General features: G+C 34.6%; 1 pseudogene; it reads right to left on the bottom strand.

Moving 5' to 3' along the window:
• Window positions 1-5054: 5054 nt before the first annotated feature.
• Window positions 5055-5988, bottom strand: LOC143666697 (olfactory receptor 5M10-like; annotated as a pseudogene).
• Window positions 5989-6254: the final 266 nt, after the last annotated feature.

Genomic DNA, 6254 nt, shown 5'->3' with positions numbered 1-6254 from the left:
ACCAAAACCAGGCAAAGATATTACAAAAAAAGAAAACTACAGACCAATCTCTCTAATGAATACAGATGCAAAAATCCTCAATAAAATTCTAGCAAATCGTATCCAACAACACATTAAAAGAATTATACATCATGACCAAGTAGGATTCATCCCAGGTATGCAAGGATGGTTCAACATAAGAAAATCAATTAATGTAATACACCATATCAACAAATCAAAGCAGAAAAATCACATGATCATCTGAATTGATGCAGAGAAGGCATTCGACAAGATTCAACATCCTTTCCTGTTGAAAACACTTCAAAAGATAGGAATACAAGGGAACTTCCTTAAAGTGATAGAGGGAATATATGAAAAACCCACAGCTAATATCATCCTCAATGGGGAAAAATTGAAAACCTTCCCCCTAAGATCAGGAACAAGACAAGGATGTCCACTATCACCACTATTATTCAACATTGTGTTGGAGGTTCTAGCCAGAGCAATTAGACAAGAAAAAGAAATACAAGGCATCAAAATTGGAAAGGAAGAAGTAAAACTATCACTGTTTGCAGACGATATGATACTATACGTCGAAAACCCGGAAAAATCCACAACAAAACTACTAGAGCTAATGAATGAGTACAGCAAAGTAGCAGGTTACAAGATCAACATTCAAAAATCTGTAGCATTTCTATACACTAGTAAGGAACAAGCTGAGGGGGAAATCAAGAAACGAATCCCATTCACAATTGCAACTAAAAGAATAAAATACCTAGGAATAAATTTAACTAAAGAGACAAAAAACCTATATAAAGAAAACTACAAAAAACTGCTAAAAGAAATCACAGAAGACCTAAATAGATGGAAGGGCATACCGTGTTCATGGATTGGAAGACTAAATATAGTTAAGATGTCAATCCTACCTAAATTGATTTACAGATTCAATGCAATACCAATCAAAATCCCAACAACTTATTTTTCAGAAATAGAAAAACCAATAAGCAAATTTATCTGGAAGGGCAGGGTGCCCCGAATTGCTAAAAACATCTTGAGGAAAAAAAACGAAGCTGGAGGTCTCGCGCTGCCTGACTTTAAGGCATATTATGAAGCCACAGTGGTCAAAACAGCATGGTATTGGCATAAAGATAGATATATCGACCAATGGAATCGAATAGAGTGCTCAGATATAGACCCTCTCATCTATGGACATTTGATCTTTGATAAGGCAGTCAAGCCAACTCACCTGGGACAGAGCAGTCTCTTCAATAAATGGTGCCTAGAGAACTGGATATCCATATGCAAAAGAATGAAAGAAGACCCATCTCTCACACCCTATACAAAAGTTAACTCAAAATGGATCAACGATCTAAACATTAGGTCTAAGACCATAAAACAGTTAGAGGAAAATGTAGGGAGATATCTTATGGATCTTACTACGGGAGGCGGTTTTATGGACCTTAAACCTAAAGCAAGAGCACTGAAGAAGGAAATAAATAAATGGGAACTCCTCAAAATTAAACACTTTTGTGCATCAAAGAACTTCATCAAGAAAGTAGAAAGACAGCCTTCACAATGGGAGACAATATTTGGAAATGATATATCAGACAAAGGTCTAGTATCCAGAATTTATAAAGAGATTGTTCATCTCAACAACAAAAAGACAGCCAACCCAATTACAAAATGGGAAAAAGACTTGAACAGACACCTCTCAGAAGAGGAAATACGGATGACCAAGAGGCACATGAAGAGATGCTCAATGTCCCTGGCCATTAGAGAAATGCAAATCAAAACCACAATGAGATATCATCTCACACCCACCAGAATGGCCATTATCAACAAAACAGAAAATGACAAGTGCTGGAGAGGATGCGGAGAAAGAGGCACACTTATCCACTGTTGGTGGGAATGTCAAAGGGTGCAACCACTGTGGAAGGCAGTTTGGCGGTTCCTCAAAAAGCTGAATATAGAATTGCCATACGACCCAGCAATACCATTGCTAGGTATCTACTCAAAGGACTTAAGGGCAAAGACACAAACGGACATTTGCACACCAATGTTTATAGCAGCATTATTTACAATTGCAAAGAGATGGAAACAGCCAAAATCTCCATCAACAGAAGAGTGGCTAAACAAACTGTGGTATATACATACGATGGAATATTATGCAGCTTTAAGACAAGATAAACTTATGAAGCATGTAATAACATGGATGGACCTAGAGAATATTATGCTGAGTGAATCCAGCCAAAAACTAAAGGACAAATACTGTATGGTCCCACTGATGTGAACGGACATTCGAGAATAAACTTGAAATATGTCATTGGTAACAGAGTTCAGCAGGAGTTAGAAACAGGGTAAGACAATGGGTAACTGAAGCTGAAGGGATACAGACTGTACCACAGGACTAGATACAAAAACTCAAAAATGGACAGCACAATAATACCTAATTGTAAAGTAATCATGTTAAAACACTGAATGAAGCTGCATCTGAGCTATAGGTTTTTGTTTTGTTTTGTTTTGTTTTACTTTTTTTTTTTTATTATTATTACTTTTATTTTTTTCTCTATATTAACATTCTATATCTTTTTCGGTTATGTTGCTAGTTCTTCTAAACCAATGCAAATGTACTAAGAAATGATGATCATGCATCTATGTGATGATGTTAAGAATTAATGATTGCATGTGTAGAATGGTATGATCTCTAAATGTTGGGTTAATTTCTTTTTTTCCGTTAATTAAAAAAAAAAAAAAAGAGAAGGGATAATTGGAGATGAAGGGATACAGACTGTACAACGGGACTGGATATAAAAACTCAGAAATGGACAGCACAATACTACCCAATTGTAATGCAATTATGTTAAAACACTGAATGAAGCTGCATGTGAGGTATAGGTTTTTTGTTTTTGTTTTTTTTGTTTTTTTTTTCTTTCTATTATTGTTTTAATTCTTATTCTGTTGTCTTTTTATTTCTTTTTCTAAATCGATGCAAATGTACTAAGAAATGATGAATATGCAACTATGTGATGTTATTAAGAATTACTGATTGTACATGTAGATTGAAATGATTTCTAATTGTTTTGTTAATTCTTTTATTAATTAATAAAAAAAAAAGTAGATGCCAAACTATAATTAAATTAACATTTACTTATTTTTATTCATGTTAGTTAATCCTCTACCTTATCTCTACAGAATTTGTAAGCTGGTTTTCACCCAAAGGCTCACATGATGAAAAAATTAAATCATAAATAGAAATAAATAAATGGAATTTTAAAAAGAGGAAGATTACATGTACTGCCACCATTTAAGAAAGTTGCCAAAATTGAGCTTAAATTTATCTTCTAAAAGCTGCAGTAGTTCTCAAAACTAGAAAATAAAAGGAAGCACACAGTTATATATAAGCAAAACAGAGAGTATATTTCATGGTGAATCTAAAGTACATTTTTAAATGGATTATAACTTTGAGTATGAGAACATTTTGAATGCCAAGAGTAGAAACAGAACATTTTGCTTAACAAAAGAAAAGTTTACTATAAAATAAAGGAATGTCCCATGGACTAAAGAATGATAGTCTTCATAAAGAGATGGAAGCAGGGTCTATGCCACCATCAGTATCTTCAGAAATGCATTAATAAGCTCCTCTGTTGTCTCTTTGCAATCAGTTTTTCCTGTTGCTTAACTTGCTTAGACAAACACCAAATACACCCTGAAACAGCTCTGATGTTTGTATATTATATTCTAGTCATGCAAAGTACACTCTTTTTTTCAGTAACTTTTCTAAAAATGGACTTTGATAGGTCCAGCCTTGCTCATTTAGCTGTGACAAAGGAAGGGGACAATTTTATAAAAATTATAGTTCATTGAGAGATTTTCTAGAAAATAAATTTGGACACTTTATATTAAATGCAGTAGTGGATTTTGGGTATTTCTTATAGTTGTGTTAAAAGTGAAGAATATTAAAATGCAAAGCATTTAAAGCAATTTAATAAGATTTAAATGCATACTATCAATATACAGCCATATTGTCCACTAACTGCATGAATTAACATATATGAATTATGTATCTCTTCATACATCCTTCCCTAATATTTCTTTTCTCAGTGGAAGTTTGATAACTATTGGATGAGCCTTACTTGTAAAATTAAGAGAGGGACTATCTCAATGTTTCTTAAAATGTTGGAGTTGTAAAGGCCCCTTTATAAACAAAAGTAAATTTGGGGTCTTGTCCTCCAACACATCTATTTCATTGGTGCTGTTTCATGGCATTATTGAAACTGTACAACCAATTAATAGATCTTTTTGTCTCCTAGTAAATTAGACCAAAATCAGAACTAATACACATTTCATTTATTCAAATGCCTGAAATGTAGTTATACTGTTTTTATGATTCACTTGGAATCATACTTTTAGAAATATTAACAGTTCAATTTCAAACTTGAGGTCCATCACAGTGATAAAATGATAATCAAAATGTCTATAACATGGGCTTAGGGAAAAACCAAGAGAAGTCTTAAACCTACGATTGACCCATACATTTAAAATTTTTACAAACAATCCTAGTGATTACTTGGGTCAAACCATTGTCATGTACTATAATTGATGTAGAAGCTATTTCATCATTAAAATGAAAATTCCAAAATTAGTCACTTTATCCTAGATATCACTAAGTCTCTTTGAATGATAAACTTGATAAACATACACCAATAATCTGGATTAAGACCCAATTTTATTCACCTGGGCCAAATCTTAACTAAAAATTTTCAATTTAACTATCAGAAAAATTTAGCTAGAAAATTTACCCATAAGTAAGTAAAAACATTGAGTTATTGAGTTGTTGTATAGAATCATGTGATATCAATCACTTTATTTTTGGAAAATCCCTGCCAAATAAATCATTTTCTATTTAAATATTAAGTGTACAATCTGGCTTTGAGGTGTTAACTTGAGGGTAAATAAACTAGATTGGTCATGCAGAGTTCATGATGATACACAAATCAGGACCACACAGTAATGGATTTGTCCTTTGAAAGGAGTCATTGCATTACCACAAATTCTCATTGGTAAGTATCTAAACACTAACTTTGAGGGTGAGATTTTCTTTGACTACCTGCAGCGTGGGATGTATCACATCCTTGCTCCTTAGGCTGTAGATCGACGGGTTCAGCATTGGGCTCAAAAAAAAAAGCATAAAAGACTGCAATTATTTTGGATTCCTCTATGGATTTTTCACTTGGGGGTCTCAAGTACATGCAGAACAGTTTTCCATAGAATATGATTACCATTGCCTAATGGGAACCACATGTAGAGGATGCTTTGTGTCTGTCTTCAGCAGAACGCATCCTCAAGATGGCTGCAAAAATGAAGAGATAGTACAGAAGGATGATGAACAGAGAACTTGAGAGTGTGAAACCAGCAACCACAAACATCACCATCTTTTTGACAGAGGTATCAGAGCAGACCAACATTAGAAGAGGAGGATCAGTGCAGTAGAAATGATTGATTTCAAGGGAACCATAGAAGGATAAGTGAAAAGTCAACAGTGTCTGAGACAGTCCATTAAGGAAGCCATAAGTATAAGGGACTGTGACTAAAGACCTGCAAATATTCTTGGACATTCGGGCACCATAATGGACAGGGTCGCAAATGGCTACATAGCGATGCAATGCCATTGATGTCAGGATATAAAGCTCAGTAATCACCAGGGCAATGAAGAGAAGACACTGTGTGAAGCACCCAGTGTAGGAGATGGTATTTTGGTATAAGAGGAAATTTTACATCATATTTGGAGTAATGTTGGAGGAATAGCAAATGTCTACAAAGGAGAGATGGCTCAGGAAGAATGTGGAGGTGGGAACTGGTCCCGATCAGCACAATCATGCTCAGATTCCCCACCAACATGATGAAGTAGATTGTGAGAAACACCCCAAACAGAATCTTTTCCAGCACTGGGTCAATGGTGAGCCCCAGCAGAATGAATTCGGTCACAATTGGGATTTGGGGGGGGAACATTCTTTTATATTTTGAAAATAAAAAGTGGCAGGGAATGTGAGCTTTCCATCTGATACTTATTCTTTATTTATTCCATCCATTTTATCATTTCCTCATTGATCTCTTCAGCCATGGATAATTTCTGTTATCCTTTCAACACATTTGTGTGTCTCTAAAACACATTTTTATTGTACATCATTGTTACTCTGTTTCTGACTCTGTCTTACCCTATCCCTCAAATTCCTGTCTCTCTCTCACACACACAAATACACACTTGCACATACACA

Source organism: Tamandua tetradactyla, chromosome 23 (genome assembly GCF_023851605.1).
Source record: "Tamandua tetradactyla isolate mTamTet1 chromosome 23, mTamTet1.pri, whole genome shotgun sequence".
Classification (NCBI taxonomy): domain Eukaryota; kingdom Metazoa; phylum Chordata; class Mammalia; order Pilosa; family Myrmecophagidae; genus Tamandua; species Tamandua tetradactyla.
This window is presented reverse-complemented; position numbering and strand designations above follow the sequence as displayed.